This window comes from Mustela nivalis (genome assembly GCF_964662115.1).
Source record: "Mustela nivalis genome assembly, chromosome: 10".
NCBI lineage: Eukaryota > Metazoa > Chordata > Mammalia > Carnivora > Mustelidae > Mustela > Mustela nivalis.
The window spans coordinates 88,448,929-88,464,143 of NC_139029.1; positions in this window are offsets into that span (position 1 = coordinate 88,448,929).

Below are 15,215 nucleotides of genomic sequence, written 5' to 3' on the forward strand. Positions count from 1 at the left end.
GTTTTATTCGTGATCTATTAACACATTACATAAATATTAAACACCAGACATCTGGAAACCTCCAGGCAAAAGCCTAGTCAAAGAAGACTCTACACTGCCCTTTTCTCCATTCAAGGCCATCTTCTCAGCCCCAGACCTATACTCTCTGATCATTCCTTTTCAGTCCTCTGGCAGTCCTCACCTTGGGGGTTCAGGGTTGAGGGTACTGCCCTGATCGCCTTTCCTCTTAGTGAGCTAGAGGAAGAGTTAGGCCAAGAAAGCAAGAGCCAGAGAAGAGCACCGATCACCAAGGGGCAGAAGAGCTGCAGATAATCAGCCATTCACTCTGGACAGAAAAAGGGGGCTGCATTAATAATGACCCCAGTATGAACATTATAAACCAGAACTTTCCCCAGGCAAAACAGCATGTGTGGTCACCCTATAAGAAGAACCGCTTGGAGCTCCAGTGGTGACTCTGAGGCTGCCGCTGGCCCATGCAAGGCCGCTGAAAGCCATGCTCTCTCCCTTCTCCCATCTGTAGACATAAAGCTATCAGTGTTTCCAGTGAGAATTGATTGCTTTTTTTTCCAGGAGTCCTGAGTACTTTGTTTATGTCTATATTGTGTCTGTATTATATTGTATCTTTTTGTAACTAGTATATGTGTATATTTTGTAGTTTCATGGCAGTAATTACCATGTCTGCTTCCCCAGCAGAAATGAAAAAGTGTTCTATTCTGCACATAGTAGGAGCTCAGTAAATTTTTCTTGAGCAAACAAAAGCATGGTACATGAAGAATGACTGAAGCACAGCTTCTAGATTAACCAGAAGACGTGACTCTCTGAATTTGTGCTGTTTGCCATTTTTGAAGGCTATTGACATTGAGGACAATTACTTAATATCCCCGTTGCAGATCCTATCCCCTAACCTTTGCTCTTCAAACTTGTTCTTTATCTGATCCACAAGCAACACTTTTCCTCAATCTCAGGGACTTCTTGGTGTCAAATGAAATGCTGAGATACCACTTTAAAAATTTTTAAAGATAAAATGTTTGTGTAAAAGGAAGGAAAAATGCCTTAATTCTAAATGCTTTGGTAAAAGCAGTGATGAAAATTCACAGGAAAACCGACCCACACAATATATGTACAGCTGGGTTGTGTTGATCACAAGGAAGGAAGAGACTCATCTCCCTTTCTGAGATTGAATCCTCCTTGCTCTTTACCATCAAGGACAAGCCAGGTACAGGAGAACAAAAACTGAAGGCCAAGATGGTTAAGTGACAAGATTAATGACATTCATAAAATTTATGGAGGCCTGTGGGCTTGAAGTGATTGTAATAGCTCACGTGGAGCCCAAGGACATAAATTAACAAACAATCACTTTTTGGTCTCATATCCACCATGGGGCCACAAAGTAAAAGTGGGGATATTATTTTCTCTCTGAGGACTTGGTTATTTAACAATTAAAGGAAGGAAAAAATAAAACCCAAAAGGATTCCCCTTCACATTATTCCTCTCTGAAAGTACACTCAATTCCTTTAAGACTTGATATAAAAAAATTCTTCCTCACATTGCTTTTCTGTACCCTATAGGCTTTGGGATGTTCATGGCAACTGGTTATCTCTGTCTAAACTTTAACCTACACTGGTTGTCTTCCCTCCCTGGAGCGAGTCTTTTTAGTGAGTTGGGTTGCAAACTCAGGCCCTCATCTCTCACTGTACTTAATCGCCCTTGGTTCAACCCATTTTGGTTTTTGTTCCTTTTTTGGGATGTTTCAGTAAGGAAGGTACTTCCTCAGTGTCAACCAGGGGGAGCTTCCCAGGTGCCACACCTTCAGCGTCGAACACTGGACTCTGGGCCAATTCAGGCAACTTCCCCTCATCCCATTCCAGTCACGGCACGCAGGTCCGGGCCAAGTGGCACCGTGATAGAGATTGGTGAGTTTATTCCTGGCAGGATGAAGAGACTGACATTGCTCACTTTGGAAAGGTAAATCAACTTCACAAAGTGTACCACCAGTTTAATAAGAGTCCATATTTATTGAGCACTAATTATGGGCCAGGAACTGTGTTGAGTGATTTACAAACATTATTTCATTAAACTATCACTACCGTTTTATGAAGTAGGCACTTTTATTATTCCCCAGCTTACAAATGATGTAACTAAGATTTAGAGAGGTTATGTAACGTGCTCAAGGTCACAAATCTAGGAAGTGGATGAGCAAAGATTATATTCCATATCTGTCTGGTTCTGAGAGTTCGCCCTTTAAACTACTATGATACCTCACATATTAATGCACGAAAAGAGACAAAGCATGAAGTAAAGGAGAGTCAATTTTAAAAACATGAGAAAGGAACTTGCTAAAATTATATGATGATCAAATGTTGAAAAGAACTCTGAAAATCTCAAAGCAGAAACATAGTTGCATTACAGCCTTGGTAGTTTTGTGGAATTTTTCTTAAGGACCACCTCTGAGGACATCTTCATGGAAATATGGGACAGGATAATAGTTAGGAAATCTCATCAAGACTCAATGGAAAGAGCTAATGCTCAATTTCTGGCTATGAAATAATAGCTCTTCTTTAAGGTAGCTGATGCATGTGGCATACTTCCCTGCCTACATCTGTTTGGTTTCCCAGGTTCCATGCATGCATGGGACTGGGTCTGGGAATGTTATAATCATCTCCCTTCAGCGGTCAGCTCCATAGGTCATCCATTTCTTCTGCTGACTCTCATGGCATCTGGAGTCTCGCAATCATTTTTCACACTTTATCTTTTCCCTTTGTGTCTCTGACCTCTGGATATAGGCCTCTCCTCCCTGGCCTTCCTCTCCCAACTCCGCATTTAAATATCCTTCCCCCTATTTCCACTTGCTATTGAACATAAGTCTCCAAATTCATTGAGACAGGTATTTGTTTCATAAAACACATATAAAAACAAAGTTAAATTGAAATTTTCTAGATGAAAAACAAAAGTTTCCAACACTTCAAGAACTCCACCCTAGACACCAACATGGTATTAAGTTGTAAATGCCCTTCACTTAATTCTGTAGAACAAAAAGTTGCTATCAGTTAAATATATATTGACATATGTTGAGAGATGGGACATCATGGTATTCAAAACTATAGGCTCTGGAGGTAGACTAAAATGCTGGCTCTGCTGCTCATAGCCATGTGATCTTAAGAAGGTTGCTTCATTGCCCTGTACCCCAGTTTTCTCATATGTAAAATGGGGATAATTATATTAAATAGTTCAGTTCATAGGGTTGTTGTAACTATAAAATGAATTAGTGTCTAAAAAAAATTTACGAGAGTAGCTGATATATGGTAAACATTCAAATACATTATAATTATTATAATGTCTTCACAATGCCCATAGACCCACTCTAATAAACCAGAGAAATGATAGATTCTCTTAGGCTCACCAAGCAAATTTATGCCTAGATGCATAAATAAATATCTGCTTAAGATTTAAACTCAGTCTATGCAGTATCCTTGGTCTTATACAAGCAAAGCAACAACACAGAAGTACTTTCTTCAGATACTTGCCCGAGAATAGAAGAGAAAAAAGAGAAACTATCTATTTTAAGATTGTGTTGTGGGAGGAGGAACATGGAAGTAGATGTCAGAAGAATTAGCTTCTACCTCTGATATACTCTGTATGAGTTTTAAGGACTTCTGAGCATCTTCATTTTTAATAGTAAAAAGAATATTTCTAACCATAGTGACATTCTAAAGTTGCTGTGTCAAGAAAAGGAGATAAAATAATGAAAACATGTTACAAATTGTAAATCAGTATATACTGCTAGTGGCTACTGTTTTGTTTTTCAAAAAGCACTGTAGAGCACTGATGTTAAGCATTATACTGGCGGGGCTCAACTTCGGTTCAAAGCCATCTGATACATAAGAGATGTTTCCATAACAGCTCTCCACATGAATATCATTATCTCTGTTGCAGAGGTGGGAAAACCATGGCTCAGAAAGATTGTGGAATCCTCAAAGTTACATGACTATTAAATGACACTTAAATTTATTAATACAATTTTGCAGCTTCCAAAGTCTAGATAATTCTTTCAATTATGTAAAAGCATCTTCTTTATTTTACCTCCTTCCTGGTACAACTGACTAGATACAGGCCTAAAACATAGTACCTTTCTCAGAGAATATATAGTAATTATATATTTTTAATAATTAGAAGATAACACATAATCACATGCTAGACTGTATATTTATCAATGCTGCTATAACAAATAAGCCATACAAATTCAGAGTTTTACACCAAGAAAATTTATTTCTCACTCATTTAACAACACAGCTTTGTTATTTCTGGACAGTGAGCAGCTTTCCTTCCCAAAATGATTTATAGACCTGAGTTTCTTCCACCTTGTGGTTCTGCCTTCAGCTTGGGCCTTGGAGACCTCTGCTTGCAGCCTGCAGAAGAAAGAAAAAGAAACCCCACCTGCTTCTTAAGAAAGGCTTGTCGCAGAAGTGACACTTCAGTTAGGTTCCTATGCGAGTGGTGATAGCTAGTCATGGGATCACAACTGCTGCAAAAGAGGGGCTGGCAGAGGTAGTACCGCGATGGGGCAACCACCCCAGCCACAGTTTCACTCCACAGAAGGAGGACACAGACATTAGCCAGAGCTGCCAGAGTATACAATATAGAATAAGTGACAGAAGTTTGCAATGCCCTGAAAGAAAACTCTGGGAGCAACTGGGTTTTAGAATGCAGAAATTGTCAGATTTTAGGAAGATAATTTAGTACCTGGACCACATTGTATGGAACGCCCACCTAGAGCCTAGAGTAGATCCGTATAATCAAACCCATAGTATTTCTTTTTTTAAAGATTTTATTTATTTATTTGTCAGAGAGAGAGCACACGCATATGCCAGAGCACAAGCAGGGGGAGTGGCAGGCAGAGGGAGAAGCAGGCTCCCCACTGAGCAGGGAGTCTGATGCAGGACTTGATCCTAGGACCCTGGGATCATGACCTGAGCCAAAGGCAGATGCTAACCAACCGAACCACCCAGGGGTACCAAACCCAGTAGTATTTCTGCAGTGAAACAGATCAAGGGTCACACTAAAATGTAATTAATAAAAATTTAAATTTTTTCACATCATTTGGAATTGGTGTCTTACCATGGAGACTTTCCAAAAACATAGAACAGATGAATAAAATTTTAGCTTTCCGAACTGCACACGAGGACTTGTGAACTGGTGTTAGGATTACAGATACGACTCAACAGAAGTGTTCGGGAAGGACTGCAGTGTTGCTTGTGGTATATGCCAGGGCTCTCACTCAAGCGAGAGGAGAGGAGGTTAGATGTGACCAGTCAATTACCATGTGCTGTACTAGCTCTTTAGCAAGTTAAATGTTTTGATCTTTTTGTATTTGCAAATGCAGAATGTTAGGAGGCAAGCGATAGAATAAGTACTTAACCATTTGTTATGCACACAGAACAGCTGCCGCATGGCATTTTCTTTCCATTTACAACTCTAAGTAGATGAACTGACACTTTGAAACTGATAATCAAAATGTCCTTCCCACTAAGCTCTAGTCATCACCAATAGGCACTTTTAAATGAGTCATAAACCTTTCAACTCAGGAGCAGAGCAGCTTATGCTTCGCTTTATATTATAGTCATTCCATTTGACTCTTTTTTATGGTAAAAATAAGAGATAATTTATGAGTTTCATTTGTGCTCTCTTTAAACTACTTTTACATCCACAACCCCAAACATTCTCTTTGACCCAGGACACTTCTCAAGCCAATTTTTCTGATCCAGGTGCTAAATGCAGGTGACCATGCAGACATACATTACATTGCTATGAATTAATCATTATGAGCTTTAATCTTTAGTGATTCAAGCCTGATAATGGCTAAATCTGGTGATGTGACCTTGATGTTAATTTTTTTAATTATATATTTTTTGCAAATATAGGTCAGTTAACTTCCTCATGGCTCTAGCTATGTTTTCCAATCTCCTGGGTTCTAACAAATGCACTAACCTCAGGCAATTTGGAAAGGCTTTGTTACATGATAATGAGAAGTTGAACAGCACATACAAAAACCTGATATTTATTTAAATAGCATCATGAATAAAAAAAAAACTGATAGATTGCGGTATTCATCTCATGACAACAAACTACTTGAAAATGCTGTAAAACCTAAAAATAATGCATTTTAATTTTCTTAACAGCTTGAAGCAAAATTGGATGTTTTAAAATTAAAACCATACATGGCATTGACTGGTAGGTCTTAATTCAAACAATGAGGCTGTATATGATATAGTATTTCATATTAAGCCCAGGACATTATCTCAAATATTTGTGTTGGTATAAAAAACAGATTATGACAATTTATGTAGTTACCCCTTTCAATTATTATCAAGCTCTTTATCAGAGTAGTAGTAATATCGTAGGTATACAGATGTGCATTTGTGAGTAGAAGTGTGAAAATTCTCAAATATATCGAAAACAGATATAAAACACAGGTCTGGCCCAAAAGGGCTGAACTCAGTATCAGAAGACCAGCTTTACAATTCTAATTCTGACCATCTGGATGACTTTGGGCAGGTGATCTCTTTCCTCATTGGTAAACCAAAGAGAGTGGATTTACTGATATCAAGTCCATTTTAAGCTCTTTCATTCTATGGTTTCAAATAATATTATTTCAGAAATATAAATTCATTTTACTATAAACATCATGTATAGGAGTCTATGGCTTCTGTTTCAAGCCATGCATATGATAGGAACTCTTTCCTTCCTAAGTCTTTATCACTGCTGTTATATCTGGTTTCTTGATTCCACCAAGCTCATAACCCATGTGTCAAAAAATAGTTGCACCAGATGGGTTAATTAGGCAAGAAAGATTTTATTCGAGCCTACTGCAATAGAGGCAAGGGACTGGACTCAACCATACTGAAACAAAAAACTGGAGAAATTTTAAACCCTGGAGGAAATTAATGGAAAAAGTACTAGAGAATTTTTTTTTTAATTTTATTTATTTATTTGACAGACAGAGATCACAAGTAGGCAGAGAGGCAGGCAGAGAAAGGAGGAAGCAGACTCCCTGCTGAGCACAAAGCCCCGTGCGGGGCTAGATCCCAGGACCCTGGGATCATGACCTGAGCTGAAGGCAGAGGCTTTACTGAGCCACCCAGGCACCCCAGTACTGGAGAACTTTAGGAGGATCTGGTCATAGGTGATTAGACCATTTGTGTTTTCTAGTTGGTACTTATCAAAGTTAGGCTCCTAGACTTTCACGGAGATTGGGAGTTAGGAATCCTATCTTTCTTGATAATTATATTTCAAAAGGTTGTCTCCCAGGATCCTTAAGACAGATTTTCTCGAGTTGTATAAGATTTAGATCTCAAAGGAGCAGAGAAAGAATTTACAATTGCAAGCTTTCTGAAGTTAAGTACTCTAAGAAAAAGGAGGCCAGGGATCTACAGGCAGGAAGAAAACTGCCTAAAATTTATCCAAGCTGAAGAGAAAATTAAGGTTGTCTTGTAAGAGAAAATTTGGTAAATCAAATACTGTGGGTTGGATGAGGCCAAACAGGGAATCCCCAGAGGCCAACAAGACCTAGAAATAACTCCCACTGGTATTATAACAGGATGCTTGACTTCAGGCAACTTGCATGTAGGCAGCTTATTTACTACCATTTCTCCAGTGCCCAGCAGGTGCCTGTCACAGAGCGATAACTCCATAAAAGGAATACTCAGTGTGTAAAAACTAATTTCTGAACCAGTCCATGAAGATGGCTGTTTTTCCTCTTTCCTTCACCAACAGAGAATTCCTGACCATACACGAGTACACTAATTTGCTACCATGACTCTCATTAACTCTAAGCTACAATGTCTTAAAAGCAAGAATCTATTTTACCTCTCTCCAGAGCCATGGTTGAGAACATGGGCTGGGGAGTCAAGAAAGAGTTATAAATTCAAATTTCAGTTCTGATGCACAGTATCTAGTTGACCTTTATGAATCTGTTTTATATCTTTAGAAAAGAAATAATACCAGTATCTACTTCATTGGGTTGTTGTGAAGGTTGAATAAAAGAATGCATGGAGATGAAAAGCACTAAGCAGAGGACATTGCACAGAGAATTTCATAATTACTGCCTTTTTTAATTTTGGTTTTTATTTATTCACTTTTCAATTTTTCAATTAAATTAATTAACATAGAGTGTATTGTTAGTTTCAAAGTAGAGTTTAGTGATTTATCAGTTTTCTATAAGACCCAGTGCTCATTATATCATGTGCTCTGCTTAATGCTCATCACCCAGTTACCCCATTCCCCCATCCTCACCCTTCCAGGAACCTTCAGTTCTTTACAATGCTTAAGAGTCTCTTACGGGGGCACCTGGGTGGCTCAGTGGGTTAAGCTTCTGCTTCGGCTCGGGTCATGATCCCAGAGTCCTGGGATGGAGGCTTGTATCGGGCTCTCTGCTCAGCAGGGAGCCTGCTTGCCCCCTCCCCTCCCTCCGCTCTCTGCCTGCCTCTTTGTCTACTTGCGATCTCTCAACCTCTGTCAAATAAATAAATAAAATATTTTTTTAAAAAGTCTCTTATGGTTTGTCTCCCTCTTTGATTTTGTCTTGTTTTATTTTTCCCTCCCATTAAAATTTAAATTTCTTTCCTTTATCCATTTACTTGGTAAAGCACATTGTCACCCTCAGCTGAAAGGCATTTTATTAGTAATAAGGGGCCCTGTTTAGAGAGATTTGATGGTCTTTCCAAAGATATGGTACCAGGTTTTTCCCATTCTTTCTGTGTGTGCCTTTGGTGTGATCTCCAAAAGACAGACCTTTGCTATATGTAATCATCTTTTAAAGGTGATGATAATTTACTGCAATTGTATAAAACACTTCTCAGTTAAAAAAGAAAATCCAAATGGAAAAATATAAGACCTTTCTATTTAGGAGAGCATTTTATATCAACATGTCAAATAATTCTAATAATAGATATGTACAAATAAATCAAAGAAGGAAAAGTTAGTAATTTGGTTGTTGACAGAATATGTCCACAACAGGTCTGTCTATATTCTATTCAAGGAACTGAATGTCCAAGACCTTATGTTCATAACTTTTCTCAAGTATGATACACTGCGTCTCCAAAAGTTATAAACACTTCCCTGAGTAAGTTTAAATAATACATATTTTGTTGAGACTACAATTGATAACAAATGATGCCATGATTTGGAAGATCATTCCAATAGTAAGGAATTCACAGCGACCTTGTGAGTAGGCAACATAACCTCCCAGGTTTCAGTCTTTGATTGGAACAACTTGTGTTTGCATCTTTCTCAATATTAAGAATGACGGACTTCAATCTGAAAAATAAAATCCTTTTTGTTTCCTCTATCTGGGAAGGCATGGTGGATATTCCTATACTGGAAAAGATTTTCAACTCAGAGTTTATGCTTTTATTATAAAAACATTCACAGTAACAATACTGTGAAGATACCCAAGAAAAAAGTATAAAGATTTAGGGTCTATTCTTGATGGAACTAATTTGTTGCCTATTTCTCTAGTTCCCCTTCCAGTAAAAAATTTTGAAAAAGTCACTCTATACCACCAAATCTTCAGAATAGTCTTATCGGTTTTTGGTTTTATTTTGTTTTTAGTTTTTTGTTTTTTTGGTTTTTTTGCTTGTTTGTTTGTTTTTGTTTTGTCTTGTACTGCCTGATCTCTCTTTGAACCCAATCTAATCAAGCTTTCACCCCAACACCCACAAAAATTGCTCTTGTCAAGGTCAATGAAGACCTCCATGGCACTAAATCCATGCCATGGATTGGCAGTACTTTGGTCAGTTCTCAAATGATTAACCTGTTTGCAAAATTTATCTCTCCACCTTAAAATATTTCTAGGACATCAAATTTCCCTATTTGCCTTCTGCCTCCCTGAACAATCCTTTCCAATTTCTTTATCTGTTTCTTCCTCCTTTCCTCAATTTCTTAATATGACAGAGCCCATGGGATTAATTTTTAGACCTTTTCTTTTCTAAATAAATCCTTTGATGATCTCTTCAATTCTCAAGCATGTAAATGTCATATATTTATAATACCATAAAATTTTAAATCTGTTCCCTGAAACTCTAGACTTATGTATCAACCATCAACTTAACAAATTCACTTGAATGTCCAATGTGTTATTTAATGTGTCCAAAACCAAGACTCTGATAGTGACTACAACACTTGCTTTTAAAAAGAACAAATGTACTCCACAAGATAGTTAATGGAAATCTCCATTCTCTTAATTGCACAGGTCAAAAATTTAGGTGTCCTTTCATAGTAATAAAATGCAAATTAATACTACACTGAGATACTGTCAAGTTGGCAAAAATTCAGAAGTTGACAACATTCTCTCTATTGCAGTTGGGGAACGGCTGTTGGAAGACAGGCAATTTCATGCATTGCTTATGGGGATGCTAAGTAGCAAAACTCCTCTGAAGGCCATCTTGGCAATATTTAACAAAACTACATTTGCATTTACCCTTTGATCCAGCAATCCTACTTTTAGGAATTTACCGTGTATATACCACCCAAAATAAGGAAAGATGAGCATGCAAGCTTTTTCATAGTAACATTTTTTATTATTTCAAAATATTGGAAATATTAAATGGCCATAAACTTAAATGCCCATATCTAGAAGTTAATTGAGTAAACTATGGTTCATCCAATGGAGTACTCAGAGCTCTAGAGAATGAGGGGGAGGATCCTTATGAATGAATATGGAATAATTTCCAGTATATATTATTAAGTAGAAAAGCAGTATACAGAGATATGTGTAATTTATTTACTGTATGTTAGCTAGGAAAAAGTAGAGAAAGACATACACCAGTACCTGTTTATTTTTGCAAAAAGAAACACAGCAACAATAACTAAATGCTAATATAATTGGCTGATGGGTGGATAGAAATCAAATTACAAGAAGCAACACCTCTCTGAGAATAGCTCTTTGTAACAGTTTGGACTTTGGGAACAATTTAACATCTTATAATTAAAAAAATAAACTAATAAAAAATAAATGGAGCAATCTAAAATTCAATACAAATAGAAATACAATAAAAAACATAATAAATAGAATATATAGCCACATGAGGAGCAAAATATGCTAATCTAAATAACATCTATACACGACACTTTGATTATACACCCTCAGTCTAAAGACAATGAGAACTGCAAATAAATCTTCAACTACTTTAGTAGAATTTGTCTTTATTGCAGTATAGATGTGGCAATTCTCAAACTTTTTCATGTATACTGTAAAATTGAGCTAATAGGTAAATATATCTGTACTTTCAATCTCAATTATGGGAGAAGGAAAATGCAAATTGGGAATGTAGACAGGCTCAAGAAAGAACCTTAGAGTTGGAAGTGGAATTAGAAATCTCAGTAAGAACACATGGAATTTTAAAAAGTAATAATTATCTATTTTTCTGTCCACTGAAATTACCCAGTATCAATGAGCAAAGTGTCCAGATCTTGGTTTCTAATACCTTTCTCCATTAAAAGGAATCTAAATCTGGGTTTCAGAATTTGATGGCTGATTCCACGGGTAAGGCAGGGAAAGTACTAGTGAGTTAACAGATAACTCCGCCTTCTAGAATCAGGCCATTTCTCCCCTTCCTTATCACTTGGATGATTAGAATAGAATAGAATAGTTTCGCTGCTTCCATTCTTGCCCCATGCACTCTATTCTCAAAAAGATACAGAGTACCATATAAAAATCTAAGTCTAATGTTCTCAATCCTAAATCCCCCCAGTGCCTTTCTATCTCTGTCGGAGTAAAAGCCAAAGCCTCTGAGAACTTCTAAATCCATACAGAATCAGTTCCACTATTGTCTCTCCCTTTTACTTCTAGCCACAGTGAGCACCCTCTTGCTTCTCAAACACACCAAGAGCACTTTTAACTCAGGACCTTTGCACATGTTGCTACCATTAACTCCAAATGCTCTTTCTCCAGATAGTGATATAGATCTTTCTGTCCCCTCCGTCATTTCTTTACTCAACTATCATGATCTTTATGAGGTCTTTTTGGTCCCTCAAAATCAGTAACCCCTAACTCACCCCTTCCTCTTCCCCTTCTCCATTTTTTTCCCTTCTATTTTACTCATCTTTATTTTCTGTCTATCCCACTAGAGTGCACACTCTACATATCTGATTTGTTCATCACTGTGGATTCCCAGAGCTTAGAATCATGCTAGGCACATTAGAGATAGTCAAATACTCCTTTACTTAATCAAGTAAGCAACAGAGTAACTAAACTTACACAAAAAGTCAAAAGAACAAATGGGATATATAGTATATTAATATAGTATATTATATAATATGCATTATGTAATATCACATGTATAAATATATTGAAACAAAATGTGTTCATACATTTGCATAAAGGAGATATTACATGGATGGATGATAATAGAAGGCTAAAAATTGAACTGGAGCTTGACTAACAGGAACTGGAAAACAAAAACAGTATTTATGGAAGCACTCGATTGAGGAGTCACTGTTTGTTTCCCAGAAAAAGAAAATTATTTTGAAAATGTGCTTCTTCAAAACAGGCATTTTAAAATCAATTGAAAATTATCCTATTAATACTCTTCTCACACTTGAATCTTCCAAACCACCATTACTCTATCTTAGGAAAAGGCAAACAAACAGAGAAAACAGATAAGAGGCCATCTGGCTAAAGATGTTGAGCAGTCACTGTACTATTGTAATTATCCAACCTAGAAACTTAACTCAAAAGATTTCTAATCCCATCAGTATCTCTACCTTAGTTTATGAATTATGTCAAAACCAAACGGCATTTTCTGATATCATGTTCCATTTTTTTCCCTCCTCATAGGTCTGATCAATTCATTTTTTAAAATTCAGAACTTCGGTGGAAAAATCAGGAAATCATGTTTCTACCTCCATTGCATTTCTGTAGAATTTTAAAAACTAATCTGTGAGATCCTGGGTAACATACCCTTTAAAGGATCTGAGAAGACTGTATAACTCACTATGCAATTAATGTTTTCTTCCTGTTTCAAGAAAAAAAAAAGAATTTAACAAAGTGTGACAATTGTATACTATTCACAAGAAAGCTACACCAACTTGTATGTATTCACTAAATAAATTACATATTGCAGATAAGATATGCAAAATTCTGTGAAAAACTCCCTTTGTTCAGAAAGTGCCCTTGTTTTCTATTTAATAAACAGAAAGGACTCCTGTTTAAATCTCACGCTGATGCTGCTTGGATGTGATGAGTTATCGTTTTGGTCTATTATTTATGTCCCAGAAGAGATAAAATCAGAACATCTTTGTGCCTACCCAGAAGTCATCCAGTCATGCACACAGAGCTTGTCTGAGATTGTGAGCAAACACCTCTGCATCACCTCTCTACCTCCAAGTGAACTCTGTCAGTGAGGAATCTCGAACTGCTCAGACACATAAAGAAAATCTCCCCTCTGGCAGGGTGCTGAAAATCAATGGTTGATATCTGAAGTTGCTTAACATTGTCTTAGATAAAGAATGAGCATACAGTACACTAACCTTTTAGCTGGTTTCTTTCTTTTAGTATCCTAAAACATCCAGCTTTATTTGTTCTTTTTTTTTTTTTTTAAGAAGCATCACAGCAGGACCTTCTCCAGAGAAAGTCATCCCTAATTTGTGCAGTTCTAAAATAATGCAAAATGGCTTCATCATTATTAATCATATTACTTTGCATTGTAATTATTTGGCTAATTAACCCCTTTTTCCACCAGTCTGTAACCAACTCAAAAGAATTTTATCCTAATGGCTCTCCATGCTATGTTTGATATACTATTTAGTACCTGGATAACACACAACATAAACTTCACAAAGTGAAGTCCACTAAATCTGTGAATGACATAAAGTTAGGGCAATGGACAGTTCACGCACCGAGTTACAAGATCAGTAATCCAAATTAGCTCTGAAATCAGGCTAAACTCTAGTAAATGATGTTTTCAAATCAATGCAGATGTTTTAATAATGTACCCAAATACAGATCAAAAGAAAATTGACCAAACTGTAATTTGTTAAGAAAACTCTCATGAATTCTAGTTCACAATAAGTCCAAATTAAGCCAATGTGAAACAGCTTCTCGGCGATCGAATGCAGGACCAGGGTGGTGTCCCCAGACTCCACCCCATCCTCACCTCCAGCACCTGCACATCAGGCCACAAGGAAAGTGAAGATCTATCTGCCCATGTTTTAATGGAAAAAGAACATTTTTAGTTCTAAGAAGGAACTATTGAAAAGATCTAGCTATGGCATAGAAGCAAAGGGCAAAGAATATACAGAGGAACCGCAGAAAGTCCCAGAGGGAAGCAAAAAATGAGAGGGAGATGCAGCTGCAACAATTTAAAAATAGAAACAAGAACTCTCTGCTCAGAAAATAACTGCCTCCTGATGGAGCTAGAATCTCTCTGAAAAGCAACATTCTGAAATCTTCCATGGGTTCTCAGCATTCGAATGGCCTTGTGAAGACTAAAGGAATTACAGATTAATTACACAACTATATTTTAGAAAGCTGGACAAGCAAATGATGATATGGGGCCAGTAAAATAAACCTTTGTCAAATCTCTGGAGGGGGTTGAGCTGTGCTTGAATTAAACCATTAAAAGAAATACCTTCCTGGAGAGGAAACTTGCTGTGGAGGAGAATCTCCTGGGATCTGATCAGCAGAGGAAGGATGACGCTAACGATTTGCAGCAGAAATTAGCAGAATGATGGAAGCAGTAGAAGCCTAGAACTCCCATGCCCAGCTCTGCTAAGAGATTGGACATAGCCATCCAAGTCCAAAGCAATGGCTCCATAGAGCTCATTGAGGAGGACCTGGCACTGGCCTAAACACAGGGAGGAAATCAGGGTTACTGGTACATCATTCAACACGTCCTCCACCTGCCAAGGCCTGTAGCTTCAATGTCTTAACTCATTCTCAAAGTGAATTTACTGTTGTAAAAAGGGTACCCTGACAGACTTATTTATGCAAGTCTCTAAACTAGGCAAGTATTCTGGCATTATAATGGGAAAGCAGGACCTGAAATGGCAGTGACCAATAATCTGGCAGTTTCCATGTGCTTTTGAATCATGGGAAATGCCTGGAATTTGGGAGCTGCCTTTACAAATTTCCTTACCATCTTTGCCATCACCACAGAATGTAGTCAAAATGTTACTTTAAGAAAACCAGAGGGGCATCTGGGTGGCTCAGTGGGTTAAGC